The following is a 15,484-nucleotide window of genomic DNA, read 5'->3' as shown; positions in this document are numbered from 1 at the left end:
TCCTGCCTGTGACACTGGTAGATGAGGTGTCAGCTCTTGCAAAATCTCCCAAGTCTTAACTGAACATGGACAAACGCACGGCTGGAATCAGTCTGGCTCCCCTGTGTTAGTATTGTTAAAACAGGTATTAGAATTATAACAATGTGTTTAGTCTTTATTGAACGCTTGTGAGTTACTGCCAGGGTTAATATCTGACTAGTTGCATTGTGAGGCTCTGTGACTATGTAAATCACCAGACTTTACCTAGGTGAAGTGCTGATTGGCAACCGAATGCATTACCCCCTGCCTGGCAGGAAAGGTCCATCAACACCAGAGAGACTATTATGGGATGTTAAAGAAGACACAAGGTGGTTGTTGTGCCCTTCACTTCCCATTAGCTGAGTTTGCAGCTCAGAGTACATGGCAGGAAGGGGGTAAAAACCCCCATACAGAAGGAACTGATTATCTGTATGCTGCTTGGACTCTGGGGGAAAAGGTTTCTAGGCATGAGCAAGAGATCCCCAGTTGCTTAGCATGCATTAGTCCTAAAGAATATGTAGGGCTTGCTTATTATAGAAGTTCTATTACCTTTTGAAATTTAAAACTGTAACTCATCTGCATCTGCTTTAACCTACTTTAACTTTGTAAACAACTCTCGTTTCCTTTTAAAAAAATCTTAATACAGATTATTACAAGACTGGCTACAAGTGTTGTCTTTCTTGTGAGCTCTAAGATTCAACTGACCTAAGGAAGTAACTGGTCCTTTGGGATTGGCAGTAACCTGAACATCGCTGTGATTCGTGGTGTAAGGCAGCGGTTCTCAACCAGGGGTCTGGGGCCCCCTGGAGGGCCACGAGCAGTTATCAGGGGGGCTGCCAAGCACAGCCAGCATTAGACTGGCCGAGGCCCAGGGCAGAAAGCTCACGTCCCAGCGTATGGGGCTGAAGTCTAGGCCCCTGAACCCCACCACCTGAGGCTGAAGCCAAAGCCTAAGCAATGTAGCTTCGTGGGGCCCCTATGGCATGGGGTCCCAGGTATTTGCCCTGCTTGCTGCTCCCTAACGCCAGCCCTGGCTTTTATATGCAGAAAACCAGTTACTGAGGCCCAGTTTTTATAGCATGTTCGGGGGCGGCTCAGAAAGAAAAAGGTTGAGAACATCTGATGGAAGGGACCATCTGTCACAAAGGTTGGCTCACCTGCGTGGTGAGATATATGGGATCACCCAGGGGGACTGTCTGTGATTCCATGTTAACGCTGTTACTCCGCCTGAAGCATTTACACTGGAAACTTGGTTGGTGAAATCTCCATACAGACCTCACACCCAATTTGGGTTTGTTCCCTGCTTCTTACCAGTCTGCCTGAGGCTCCTGCTCGTGCTCTCGAGTCACTGGGGACAGCGTTACAGAGACTTACACGCACAACGCCACCAGCAGCAATTGGCAGTAATGCAGAGCAGGCTTTACAGGGACACAGTGTGGGCCAAATGTTCCCTGGACTCAGTCAAGCCCCAGTTCTCCTCCAGTGCATGTCAGCATCCTGGCAACCTTCAAGGGGGTTCAAGGCTGCCACCCCGTCAGTGATGGATCTGCGGCAGATCATCTCCTGCACCCCATGACCCATCTTATCTCCTTTGACAGAGATGGGTGACGGAGAGTGTGCAATGGATCCTGGGGGTAGGGAAAGGGATAACAAAACACACCTTCTGGGGTCACCCCTCAGGAAGTGAAGGTGACAGACATTGTGGTGGAAGTAAAGGGGAAGGGGAGGGAATGGGAGCAGCACCCTGAAGGGCAATGCTGCCAGTGGGTCTCCCCACCAAATCAGGCATGGGGCTGATAGGGGGCCATTCCTTGGGCCTGGGTGCCTTTGAAGGGCTATTTAAACCACACACTGGCACAGAAGGAGTTAAACTGCTGCTTTAATCTGGACTAGGCTGTCAGGACTGGAGCAGGAGTTAACAGGAGAGACCTACTCTACTCTAGGGGCTGGCGGGGCAACCCTGGGAAGGGAACAGTCTGTGGAGCATCTCCAGCCCCAAGGAGAGGGCTGGCAGCATTCAGGGCTCTGGCCTTCACTGAGGGAGGAAGAGGAACCCCAGAGCTCAAAGGGAGAGCAGGTTAAAACTTGCACTGGGGACCCAGTAGGCTCTGAAGGGGACTGAGACGCTCCCAGGGCTCTCAGAAGTAAGAGGGGCTCATATCCTGATGGGAGCTGTCCACAGTTCTTTCCCGTTTCTTTCTTTCATTCTTTCATTTACTCTTCTTTGCTGACAGTCGGCTCTTTTGCTGTTTCACCTGGTGCCCCGAGAGAGGAAGAAAGTGCCCCGAGGCCTCAGCCAGGGGGTTGAGCCTGACACACTAGAAGGACGTGCCCTGTAGCACCCCTGCGGCAGGGGACAGTTGGACTCACAGATCTGCACCCTAGAAGGCCTCAGCCCAGCAGTTGGGCACCAGTTTGATGGGCTGGATGGCCTCTCCCTGGGGACTGCCAGCAGCCTTGCACATGGAGTAGATACGGGATGGCCTGGGGAGCAGGAAGCAGGGCAGCATCTCAGACAGCACAGCGAGAAGGGAAATAGAGAGGCTACATGGGGGCTCTGCAATGAACTCAGCACCCGTCCTGAAGGCCATTGGCAGAAAGTTGTCCTCTCCCTGGCCTACGGGGGTTCGACAGTGACACAGAGATCCCTTGGCAAAGGGTCACTTGGTCTTTGCCAGCAGCTCTCACCTGAGACCTGACAAACCCATCACACCAAACACATCACTTGGAGGATGGTCCTGTGAGGTGTCTACAGAAAGCTCATCACTGGCCAAGACTCAGTGACTGAGATATCAGCGTATGGGTCATATCTACGGAACAAAACATTGACATTGAAAATCTACTTTATGGACTCAACTGACCAGCCTTGCTCCCTCCCAAACCATTAGTGGAAAACCATCAGGACACCAGGAAACAACTGAAACTGGAGTGTGGGGCAGCTGAAGGTAACAAATTTAATCATCCAAAATCCAAACTAGGAATAGTTTAAAGGCACACGTTACATGTGTACGGGGTGCAGGGGCAGGCCAGAATGTATGGGGAGGAGGCCTGTTTGCAGGAGGGGCAGAGCTAGGGAATGGCTGGACCAGGAGCAGAAGGCCCAGCTGGGGCACAGATCATGTCAGAGATTTCTCTCCCTGGCTCTGTTACCAACTGCCCATGGCAAACACTTGAAAGAAGGGGAGGCTGAGCTGGAAATGGTGTCAGAAGGAGGAAGAGAAGGAGAGAGATACTTGAAAGCATGACCATTATTCCCATTCCACCGTAACAAAAAGTACAGGAGATGGGAGCAAAACTTCAGAATCACCCAGCACCTCGGTCGAGAGAGCTCTGGACTCGGCCTATTCCTGGCTCCGCCATGGGCCTGCTGGGTGACACTGGGTAAGTCACTGCACTTCTCTGTGCCTCCGATTGAAAACTTGTGGGAGATCCACAACTGCCTATACATAGCGCTGCCAATGTTGCTCTGTGCAAAAGGTAGGAAATTCACTTCCAAAAAACTTTAGGAACGCAGGATTTAAGGTTGCCCGAAGCAGTCTGGTGCCCCTCCAGAAGAGAGATCAGCAAAACTCAAACTTGTAATAATCAGGAAAGGCAGAGATAAGGTACATGTCACTGTAATCCTAATTCTGCAATTCACAAAAGCAGCAACGCCCTGGGAAAGGCAACTTTCCGAAGCAAAGAGAAGGGGATAGAGCTTACCTTTGCTAAGACAGAATGTGGTTTTAGGTGAGCTGCGCTGTACAGGAGCTACTGACACCTGTTTTACACTCAGATACTGGGCCCGCTCCCCAGAAACAACCGCACACTTGGTCAGTTGAACACCTCTTCACCCCTTTTTACAACTCTTTCATCCTTACTCACAGAAGTTCCAGCTAACGTTCTACATTCACTCACCCATCGTGAAGCACACAGACTGCTCTCAGATCCCATCTCACTGCTGGCCATTCCCATGGCAAACAGTCCCGTTTCCTCCTGACAACATGCACAGCTCAGTGCAGAAACGAGACAGACTGGAAGCGAACGGTACACATGGACTTCTCTCCTTTCATCGCACACCTCCACCAAATTGCTCCAACTAATGCCTCTACTAATCAGTGCAGTCCTTGCCCCAAACAGAGCACAATTCATGTAGACAATGGGTAGGAGGAAAACACAGAGGGGCTGTGACTTGGTGCCCCCGTGCCAATCAGAGGGCACTAGTGTAAATGGTGCCCCCGTGCCAATCAGAGGGCACTAGTGTAAATGGTGCCCCCGTGCCAATCAGAGGGCACTAGTGTAAATTCTGTCCATACAAAGGGTTTGCACCAGTGCCTGAAACACCAGGGTGGCAGTGACCTTCAGTGCCCAGAACACCCCTAGAACTGGGCTCTCTTTCTAGCTCTGTCAGGGGCAGCCTGGGAGCCCTTGGACACGTCAATGTTTCTCCTCCCAACTTCAGTCTCTTTACCCAGCTGCCCACTGCCTGGGGTCTCCTCTCCCCAGAGCTGCTCCCCACTCAGATCTGGGTGGGTGTCCCCAGAGCTCAGGCCGTTCAGCTCGGGAACAGTCTGACAAGGGGGCTGGCAGGTAGGACAGGGACAGTCTCCCCCCTCCCATGGGTCGCAGGGAGGCAGTTTGAAGGGGGCCAGAGGGGGGTTCTGTGGCTGTGAAATGGGGGGAGGGGCGGTGTGAAGGGATTTTACGGACTGTCCAGCACACACAGACAGGGACGGTTCCTCCCCCACCACACGGGCCGCAGGGAGCCGGGGGGGCGGGGCGGTGTGCAGGGCCGGGGGGAGGGGGCAGCGGGGGAGGGACAGGAACACACACTCACACCCTCCCCGGGGGGTTTCCCGGCCCCCGCTGAGCCCCCGATCGCTACGGAGGCCGCACCGGGACCCCGTCCCGCCCCCGCTTCCAGCCCGGCCCAGGGCGGGGGGGTCTCGGGCCCAGGTGTCTCCTCCCCCAGCTCAGCTCAGCTCGGCTCTTACCGGCTCCACCGCGCGCCCGGAGTCCTCCGCGTACCGGCCGGAAGTGACGCGCATCACGGGGCACGAGGAGAAGAGACACCTGACGGTTGTGGCCGTTGGAGCGCGGTGCGCGCCAGGGTTTGGGGGAGGAGACTCGTGACGGTTGTGGCGGTTAGAGCCGTTGGCGCGCGGCGGGGGCGGGGGAGGAGACTCGTGACGGTTGTGGCGGTTAGAGCAGTTGGAGCGCGGCGGGGGCGGGGGGAGGAGACTCGTGACGGTTGTGGCGGTTAGAGCCGTTGGCGCGCGGCGGGGGAGGGGGAGGAGACTCGTGACGGTTGTGGCGGTTAGAGCCGTTGGCGCGTGGCGGGGGCGGGGGCGGGGGCGGGGGAGGAGACTCGTGACGGTTGTGGCGGTTAGAGCCGTTGGCGCGCGGCGGGGCGGGGAGGAGACTCATGACAGTTGTGGCGGTTAGAGCAGTTGGAGCGCGGCGGGGGCGGGGGGAGGAGACTCGTGACAGTTGTGGCGGTTAGAGCAGTTGGAGCGCGGCGGGGGCGGGGGGAGGAGACTCGTGACGGTTGTGGCGGTTAGAGCCGTTGGCGCGCGGCGGGGGCAGGGGAGGAGACTCGTGACAGTTGTGGCGGTTAGAGCCGTTGGCGCGCGGCGGGGGCGGGGAGAGGAGACTCGTGACAGTTGTGGCGGTTAGAGCAGTTGGAGCGCGGCGGGGGCGGGGGGAGGAGACTCGTGACGGTTGTGGCGGTTAGAGCCGTTGGCGCGCGGCAGGGGCGGGGGAAGAGACTCGTGACGGTTGTGGCGGTTAGAGCCGTTGGCGCGCGGCGGGGGCGGGGGAAGAGACTCGTGACGGTTGTGGCGGTTAGAGCCGTTGGCGCGCGGCGGGGGCGGGGGGAGGAGACTCATGACAGTTGTGGCGGTTAGAGCAGTTGGAGCGCGGCGGGGGCGGGGGAGGAGACTCGTGACGGTTGTGGCGGTTAGAGCCGTTGGCGCGCGGCGGGGGAGGGAGAGGAGACACGTGACGGTTGTGGCGGTTAGAGCCGTTGGCGCGCGGCGGGGGCGGGGGAGGAGACTCGTGACGGTTGTGGCGGTTAGAGCCGTTGGCGCGCGGCGGGGCGGGGAGGAGACTCATGACAGTTGTGGCGGTTAGAGCCGTTGGAGCGCGGCGGGGGCGGGGGGAGGAGACTCGTGACAGTTGTGGCGGTTAGAGCAGTTGGAGCGCGGCGGGGGCGGGGGGAGGAGACTCGTGACGGTTGTGGCGGTTAGAGCCGTTGGCGCGCGGCGGGGGCGGGGGAGGAGACTGGTGACGGTTGTGGCGGTTAGAGCCGTTGGCGCGCGGCGGGGGCGGGGGAGGAGACTGGTGACAGTTGTGGCGGTTAGAGCCGTTGGGACGCAGCTGGCGGGGCGGGGGAGGAGACTCGTGACGGTTGTGGCGGTTTGAGCCGTTGGCGCGCGGCGGGGGCGGGGGAGGAGACTGGTGACGGTTGTGGCGGTTAGAGCCGTTGGCGCGCGGCGGGGGCAGGGGAGGAGGCTCGTGACAGTTGTGGCGGTTAGAGCCGTTGGAACGCAGTGCGTGGGGGCGGGGGAGAGGAGACTCGTCACGGTTGTGGCGGTTAAAGCCGTTGGCGCGCGGCGGTTGCGGGGGAGGAGACTCGTGTCGGTTGTGGCGGTTAGAGCCGTTGGAACGCAGCGCACGGAGGCGCTGTTAGGCGGGGCTACTCCTCGTTGGGGGCGGGGTTCTCCACAACCCCGCCCCTTATCCCCCTAACCGTGCTCCGGGCCCGCCCCGCTCCGGCCTCGGGTAGCGCAGGCCCCCACACCCGGCTGGAGAGTGTCCGCCCCAGGCGTGTCCTGCCTCTCCCCGTCCCGCGGGGCCTCCGCTGGGGGCGGGGCCCGTCATTAGCCCCGCTCTGCCGGGGGGAGGGGCAGCCCTGTGCTGGACCCTGCAGGCAGCGAGCTCAGAACCCCCAGGCGGGGGGTGACGGGACCGAAGGGGGAAATGGGGAGAGATGGGACCGGGGGGGCGAAATGGGGGGAAGACATGACCGGGGGCGGGAGACATGACCAAGGGGGGGAAGAGGGAGATGGGAGGAGACGGGACCAAAGGCGGGAGACAGGACTGAGGGGGAGACGGGACGGGGGGAAGGGGGAGATGGAGGGAGACTGGACCGGGTAGGGAGACAGGACCGAGGGGGGGGGAAGGGGAAAATGGGGGGAGACGGGACCCGGGGGGAAGGGGAAAATGGGGGGAGACGGGACTGGGGGGACGGAGGAGATGGGGGGAGACGAGACAAGGGGCGGGAGACAGGAGCGAGGGGGGGTAAAGGGGAGCTTTAAAGAGACAGGACTGGGGGGTTGAAGGGGGAGACGGGACCGGGGGGAAGGGTGAGATGGGGGGAGATGGGACCGGGGGAAGGGTGAGATGGGGGCATATGGGGGGAGACGGGACCGGGGGGTGAAGGGGGAGATAGTGGGGGGGATTCCCAGACCTGAGACCTGCCCAGACCCACTGGCTGCAGCCTCTCTGGGCAGATCGTCCCGTCCCAGGGAACAAGGAGCAGAAGGAGGCAAAGCCGGATTCATCAGACAGGGCCCAGCCGCAGGGGTTCCTCACCGTGTAGACGTGCCCTGACATTATATCTACACTGCGATTAAACCCCTCAGGGCACCTGTCTCCAGGCCCGGGGCAGCTGGCTCAGGCGTGTGGGGCTGGGGCTGCAGGGCTGTACAATGGCAGTGCAGCCATAAAGGCCTGAGCCCAGCCGCTGAGCCCCATGACGGGGGAAAGTTTTCCGAACCCAGTGAGAACACAAGTATCTGCACCATAGCTTTAGCTCCAGGAGCCCAAGTCCGATGATCCAGGCCAACATTGCTGCGATCTACATTGCATTGTACGTCTACATTGCAATGTCAGCCCACGTGTGCGCAAAGCACCCCCTAGCCACCACTGTCATGACGATATGGTTTGTACAAAGTCTGCCTGGTGAGGTATCAGTTCAAGAGCCGTGATCTGTTGAACATTAATATTTTGTTGGATGCTGTGTGTTCGCCGTGTTTGGGATGTGATGAAGTTTTGCTCTGCGTCCATTACTGAACTATGTTTTGAGGTTGGAAAATGCCCACAACCGGTCTTTCCTGTGCCACAGTGGAGGAGCCAGACTCGCTGCTGGCCCATTCATGGTATCCACACTCCCAAGGACTATCCCAGGAGCCGTGTACAATGCAGACTCTCCGAGATAGCCTGGAGACAATGGACACTGCTTGATTCACATCCTAGCAAAGCAGCTTCCCAGCAAGTTGAAAGAAACTCTGAAAGTGGGGAAGAGACATCATGACCTGGCCTCTCTCCCCCACAACTCAATACCTGGAAACACACTTGGAGCACAAAGACTGAACTGAAATAAATCAGAAATCAGAAGAGAATAATAATAGTATATTCAAATCAAAGTCCCCAAACAGACTAATATTGGTTTTTCAGCAGAACATTTTCTGTTTGGGGGATTTTCTTTTCCCAGTCAGACCTTGCCAAGAGAAGCAGGGAGAAAATGTTTTAGTTGCCTCCTTCAGAACAGCTTGGCCTAGAATCTCTCGCTGTGCGTCACTGTCATGGCCTTGCTGAGGACGAGGGCATTTTAATAATTTGTGGCGGTCCCAGGGTGTTTGTGGGAGATGATGAGGATGTTACCTTTTCAGATAAAAACTAAGAAATCCAGGGCTAGCAAATTCTATTAGAAATCTGGTATTTAGACATTGTATTTTAAGCAGTGGGGTTCTCAGTTCCTGAGATGGTTTTTGTTTGCAGGAAGCAACATGGTTTGGTCTGTGATTGTACCAAAGGGGAAAGAGGGTTGTTTGTAATGGAAGAGAGAAGACTGAAGGTCTCCGATGCGGATAGGATTTGAACCCACGCATGCGGACCACAATGGATTAGCAGCATCACCTTAACCACTCAGCCACCTCATCTGAGCTGTCAGGGAAGGGACAAGAGGAGAAATCCAAGGCCAGCAGAGGTAGGGCCAATATGGAGTTTTTAAATACTAAGCAGAAGCAGGGTTTGAATGAGCTCCCCCCTCACATCTAGTGAGGAGCTGGAGGAAAGACTTCAGGAACAGACCGTGTTTGTGCAGACCCGTCTACTCCACCTAGCTACGCAGCATGATGGGGCGGCTGTGCCAAAAGGATCAGTTTTGGCTGGTGCTGGGTTACAAATCACATGAGTGCAATGAGATGATGTTATCCTTCCTGGATGAGTCAAGGGTCAGAGAACATGCCTAGTCCGTTCTGCTTGAGGGGTGAGGAATACCTTTTACTGAACTGCATAGAAGTGATGGGGGGGCCCCGGCAAGGAGGTTCTGAGGGAGCTCGGCCCAGGCAGGCTCCTCTGCTCCCACTCTGATCCCCCACCGACCCCAGCTGTGACGCTGGCTCAGCCCAGGCAAGGCATATAGCCCCCACCCAGCAGGCTGGTGACCGTGGCTGGGGGGCAGGCAGGGTGGGGAGAGTGGGTCTCAGGGTGGTGCTGGGCAGTGGGGGTCTCTGTGGGGCACTCCTGTGCCCCAGGGTGAATGAAAACAGCCCAGGTCCCCCTCCTGCAGCATTATTTGCTTCCCTGCAGAAAGTGAAGGAGAAACAGGGGTGTGTGATTGGTGGAGGGGTGGGGACCACATAGGGTGCAAGGTCACATGCTCACTTCCCCCCCTGTGAGTGCAGAGGTGCTGTGCAGCCCCACTGAAAAAAGGAGGTGCTGCTCAGCTCCCTGGACTTTGCAGCTGGCCACGACTTCCTGGATCCTAGTGCTGGTTGAGCTCCCTTCTGTGTGCTGGGAGCCATCCTTCATTTTGTACAACAGTGAGTTGTGGGGCAGGGCTAGGGTGACCAGATCAGGTCCCGATTTTATAGGAGAGTCCTGGTTTTTGGGTCTTTTTCTTATATAGGCTCCTATTACCTCCCACCCCCGTTCCGATTTTTCACACTTGCTGTCTGGTCACCCTAGCCAGGGTGGAGCAGGTTGAAAGACGCAATGGGGAAAGAAGAGGGTGGGAGATGGAGGGGTGGGGAAGGGGCGTGAGATGGAGAAGAGAGGGGGGGTTCAATGGGTCATAGGGGTTGAGGGGGGCCCTGTCGGGGGTGCGGGAGTGTGGAGTGGGGTTGCGGCAGTCAGGGAACCAGGGCGATTGGATGGGTCAGAGGTTCGGGGGGAGGGCTGTCTGGGCAGGGATGTGGAGAGGGATTGGGGCAGGCAGGGAGTAGGGGGAGTGGGATGGGTCGGGAGCTCTGGGGGTCTTGGCGGGGAGCGGTTGCATAGGTGTGGGAGTCCCAGGGGTCTCTCTCGGGACGGGGGTCTGGATAAGGGTTGGGGCAGTCAGGAGACAAGTAGGGGGTAGGATCCTGGGGGGGGCAGTTAGGGTGGGGGGATCTCCAGAAGGGGCAGTCGGGGGAGAAGGACCAAGGAGGCTTAGATGAGGTGGGGTCCTGGGGGCCAGTTAGGGACAGAGTCCCAGGAGGGGACAATCGGGACAAGGAGCAGAGGGGGTTGGGGATTCTGAGGGGGGCAGTCAGGGAGTGGGGAAGTGGGAGGGAGTGGATCGGGCGGGGCTCCCTGGTTGCACACCCTAATGAAATGTGCTGTGCATGCCTGTCTGAACCGTGGTAATCAGGGGAGTGCTGTGTAGGGTCCCTGGGGACACAGAGGAGCTGAAATCCCTCAGCGTTAGGGGAACTAGGCAATGCGAAGTGACGGGGTTCACACCCTGCACAGATGGAGGTGAGGGAATCAGCATCTACTGGGGGCTGAGGGCTGGGATGGGGCTGCATGGGCAGTAGAACGGGAGGCAGGTTGGAACCGGGGAACATTTCAATCCTGAACAACGCAAAACAGAGAAATGCTCCCGAATCTCTCCCAGCCAATTAACATTTCTGTGCAGAAAGCTAAAGGTTGTAACAGAAAGGAGTGAAACCAAATGGCCAGATGATGGCGCCAGCAGCCTAGGAACGAAAAGCCCCAGGATTTGTATGTGTACCTGGGCTCTGGAAAGGGATTTGGTTCCAGTCATTGCATTGCTGTGGCCGGTAACATCCCAGGAATGAGCCAGGTCAATGACCATGACACCAGGTGTGAGGAGGCTTTAATCTGATTCCAACGGAATAATGATTTCACACCTGAGTTATTAGCGGCAGCTTCCCAAGGGCAGTTCCAACTGGTTCCTCCCAGAGATGGGTGGTCGGGGAAAGGGGATCTCTCTGGCTCCCACGGTCAGTTCTCCAGGCGTTCTCTTTCCCTCCCCCACCACACTATCACATGCCCCCATTAGTAATGAACTAATGAATATAAACTGGCCATCAACAAGCTTAACCTTGAAATTAGGTGAAGGTTTCTAACCCCCAGAGGAGTGAAGTTCTGGAACAGCCTCCCAAGGGGAGCAGTGGGGGCAAAAACCCGAACTGGCTTCAAGACTGAGCTTGATACGTTTAGGATGGGGGTGGTATGATGGGATTGCCTGTAACGGCATGTGGCCGATCTGTGATTGCTAGTAACAAATATCTCCAACAGCCGGAGATGGGACAATAGGTGGGGAGGGCTTGAAGTTACTGCAGAGAATTTTTTCCCAGGTGTCTCGGTGCCTCTTCTCCACATGCTCAGGGTCTAGCTGATCACTATATTTGCATTTGGGAAGGAGTTTTCTCCAAGGGTAGATTGGCCGAGACCCTGGGGGGTTTTCGCCTTCCTCTGCAGCATGGGGCAGAGGTCACTTGCAGGTTTAAATCAGTATAGTGGCAGATTCTCTGTAACTTGACAGCTTTAATCCATGATTTCAGGATGTCAGTAACTCAAGCAGAGGTTAGGAGTCTATTACAGGAGAGGGTGGGTGGGGTCCTTTGGCCTGCAAGCTGCATGAGATCGGACCAGATGATCACGATGGTCCCTTCTGCCCTTAAAAGCTCTGAGTCCAAAATGGAGAGAGAGGTAAAGGAAACATTTAAAAAAATAAACCAAACATTGTAATGCCAGGAAGACTCCAACAGCTCACTGTATAGTCCCGCCTCTTTCTTCCTCCACTGGGTGTTGAATGACCTGCTGGGATGTGGGACATTATTTCTCCCATTCCATTGATAAACAGATACAACGGGACTGAAATTAAACCAATTCCTGGCCAAGAAAAGGGCACATCCCTGCATTGGCCAGGAATTGAACCCAGGTCAGCTGCTTGGAAGGCAGCTATGCACACCCCTATACCACCAATGCATCTGGCAGGAGGGTTTCTCCCAGGTGCCACTTATGCCAAAGGACTCACCCCAACAGAGCTCAGCAGCTGGCCAGCCAGGCTGGAGGCAGCCTGTGAGCAGAGACAAGTTCCTAGAGTAACTGATAGATGGGGACATGCAGGGCCGGCTCCAGGCACCAGCAAAGGAAGCAGCTGCTTGGGGCGGCCAATGGAAATGGGTGGCACGGCCGGGTCTTCGGTGGCAGGTGTCTCAGTCCCTCTCTTCCGCTCTGAGTTGCCGCTGAAGTGGAAGAGAGGGACCGAAGGACTCGCCACCAAATTACCGCTGAAGAATGAATCAGCACGTTTTAGCTGCTACCAAAGTGCCGCCAATTGGCTTTATTTTTTTCCCTCCAGTTCGCTGCTTGTGGCGGCAAAAAAGCTGGAGCTGGCCGTGGGGACATGAGCTCGACATCCCAGCCTGTGTTAGCTCCAACCCCATATCTGCCCTCGGAGAAGGGAAATGAAAATCGCTGACCAAAATGACAATTTTCACCCTGTTGTCAGATGCCACTGGTGTGGAGCTCTGCTCGTTTGATGTTAACAGTCGGCTGCATGTGTGCTGACCCGGCTCTGCAGATCGCTGGCACAGCAGACCCAGAGAGAACCCCCAATGACCACAGACACTGATGAGGGATGAAGGCACCCGGCCAGGTTTATTGTCTAATGAAGCACGGTAATAGTTCCCCGTAGACTCTACAGGACATACTACAAGTATGTGCCCCCGACAATGGACCAGTTCAGTCAGTGGCGGGACTCTCCACTGCCCCCTAGGCCAGACAAAGACGTCCACTCGGGTGCATTCGTATACACGGTACGAACAAGTTTCGCATCATTGAGTGCACTGAGGTACAGCCCCTCTATGCATTAGGGTGTTGCCTTTCTCCTGGTGCTGATTGGTTCGACCAAATAAGTCTATCCATCATACTGTATTCATTGTATTGTCCTTTCATATTGCCTATTTATCATCTATCCATTGTATTGTCCTTTCATATTACCTATCCATCATATTGTCCTTTCGTACTGTCCTTAGGCTGGGTCTGCCTGTTCCTTGTTCTCTGTGTGGGTACCGTCCTGGCATACGTTCATCTTATTAGTGCTTACATGCTCTTGCCAACTTCTGTGAGCAAGGCCTGCCCCTGCTCACAGCCTCCTTTGCTTTATATTAGCAATGTCTTGATCATTACTTCAGTTCAGGCCTCTTACCAGGCCTCTGATACTGATGGTTTATGTCTCAGGGCCTCATCCTGCTACACATCAACGGTGGTGCTGACCACAGTGAAACGCCACTTTGGGGCCAAGGAAACAAGCACCGAGTGGTGGGATCACATCGTGATGCACGTCTGGGATGATGAGTGTTATCAGAGGTGTGTTGTTAGAAGCACTACCAGTATGGTGCTCTGCTCTGCTCTCTCCAATGTTGGTATCACTCGGCTGCTTGCGTGAGCTCACCCTGTGTGCTGCCCCAGCTCTGCAGATAGCTGATGCAGCAGACCCGACGAGAAGCCCCAATGACCACAGACTCTAGTAAGGTGCAAAGTCACGTCTGCTAGGTTTATTGCGATCTTGGACACAATGGCAGTTCCCTGTAGGTTTCTTAGTCTAACTCAGGGCATACTACGAGAAAGTGCCTCTTGGCAATGGACCCGGCTCAGTCAGTGGCGAGACTTTCCACTGCCCCCTAGGCCGGACAAAGACACCGCCCCAAGGATGCATTCTTATACACAGGTACAAACAAGTTACACATCACTCCTGACGTATTGAGGTACAACCCTTCTACATAGCAAGGTACAACCCCTCTACGTAGTAAGGTGCCGCCTCTCACCTTGTACATGTTGGTTTGAACAAAACAACTCTATCCATCATATTACCCTTTTGCCCCTGTCATTGGGATGGGTCAGCCTGTTCCTTGTTATCTGTGTGGAATGTGCAAGTATGTGAATGTTCTGATCTCTGCTGTTCAGCACCTTTTAGGTACGTATCTTCTTGCAGCATCAGCCCTTTCCTTGCCAGCTTCTGTGAGCAGGGCCTGCCTCTGGCTGAGAGCTTCACTTTGCTTTATGTTAGCAAAGTCTTGGCCATTATTTTAGTTCAGGCCTCATACTGGGCCTTTATCAGGGCCTTCACTTACTACAATAAGCAGTGGCTGCAGAGCTTTTGGATGTGGAAAGCCACTGTCATGGGACTGTGTGATGAGCTCGCCCCAGCCCTGCAGTGCAAGGTCACGAGAATGAGAGCTGCCACACCATTGGAGAAGCAGGTGGCAATTGCACTGTGGAAGCTGGCTACTCCAGACTCCTACCAATCGGTCGTTAACCAGTTCGGAGTGGGAAAGTCGACTGTTGGATACGTTTACAAGTGTGCAGAGCCATTTATTGCATCCTGCTCTGAAACACTGAGCCTCTGGGAAATGTGCATGACAGTGTGGATGGCTTTGCACAAATGGGCTTCCCTAACTGCGGAGGGGGATAGATGGCATGCATATTCCAATCCCGGCACCTGATTACCTAGCCACCAAGTACATTTTTCTAGGGTTTTCCAGGCACTTGTGGATGACCGTGGGCATTTCATGGACATTAACACAGACTGATCCGGAAAGGGGCATGACATACACATCTTTCAGAACACTGGTCTATTCAGGATGCTGAAAGCAGGGACTTTCTTCCTGGACCAGAAGATCACTGTAGGGGAAGCCAAAATGCCCATTGTGATCCTGGAAAACCCCGCCTACCCCTTAATGCCATGGATTATGAAGCCATACACAGGACATCTTGACAGCAGCAAGGAGCGGTTCAGCAACAGGCTGAGCAAGTGCAGAATGACTGTTGTGTGCTTTTGGCCATTTAAAGGCACGCCGGCGCTGCCTATGTGGAAGGCTGGACCTGGCCCGTGACAATATTCCTATGCTAACAGCCATGTGCTGCACACCCCATAATATTTGTGAAGGGAACAGTGAAAGCTTCTCTCAGGGTTGGATGGCTGAGGCTGAGCACCTGGAGGCTGAATTTGAACATCCAGAGATCAGGGCTATTAGAGGGGCAGAGTGTGGGGCCATAAGGATCAGGGATGGCTCGAGGCAGCAATTTGAAGCTAAAAGCCACTAATAGTTGTTGCTATGCACAGGAGTGCAGTGCTTGTAAAGCTAGGAGATGATTGTGATTGGTGCAGACGATGCACTATAAAGGTTTAAGAGAATTGCATGTTTCTTTGCAAAGCTGTGTTTGCTTTCAACCCAAAACTATT

At 55.4% G+C, this 15,484-nt stretch overlaps 1 long non-coding RNA gene and 2 pseudogenes across 2 annotated transcripts; 2 read left to right on the top strand and 1 right to left on the bottom strand.

Annotated features, from left to right (window-relative positions):
* LOC115643454 overlaps positions 1-2,920 on the bottom strand; it is a 44,600-nt pseudogene extending 41,680 nt beyond the window's left edge.
* Positions 1-15,484, top strand: part of LOC115643461 — a 591,865-nt pseudogene that overhangs the window by 365,579 nt on the left and 210,802 nt on the right.
* Positions 8,487-13,885, top strand: LOC115643476. Of its 2 annotated transcripts, XR_003998325.1 has the most exons (3): positions 8,487-8,989; positions 12,599-13,055; positions 13,480-13,885. It is a non-coding gene; the product is annotated as an uncharacterized LOC115643476 (long non-coding RNA). The 2 variants fall into 2 exon arrangements; XR_003998324.1 differs by lacking the exon at positions 13,480-13,885 and having other exon boundaries at positions 12,599-13,211.

The sequence above is a fragment of the Gopherus evgoodei genome, unplaced genomic scaffold (assembly GCF_007399415.2).
Source record: "Gopherus evgoodei ecotype Sinaloan lineage unplaced genomic scaffold, rGopEvg1_v1.p scaffold_60_arrow_ctg1, whole genome shotgun sequence".
NCBI lineage: Eukaryota > Metazoa > Chordata > Testudines > Testudinidae > Gopherus > Gopherus evgoodei.
Note: the sequence above shows the minus strand (reverse complement) of the source record. Positions and strands in the feature narration are given on the sequence as shown.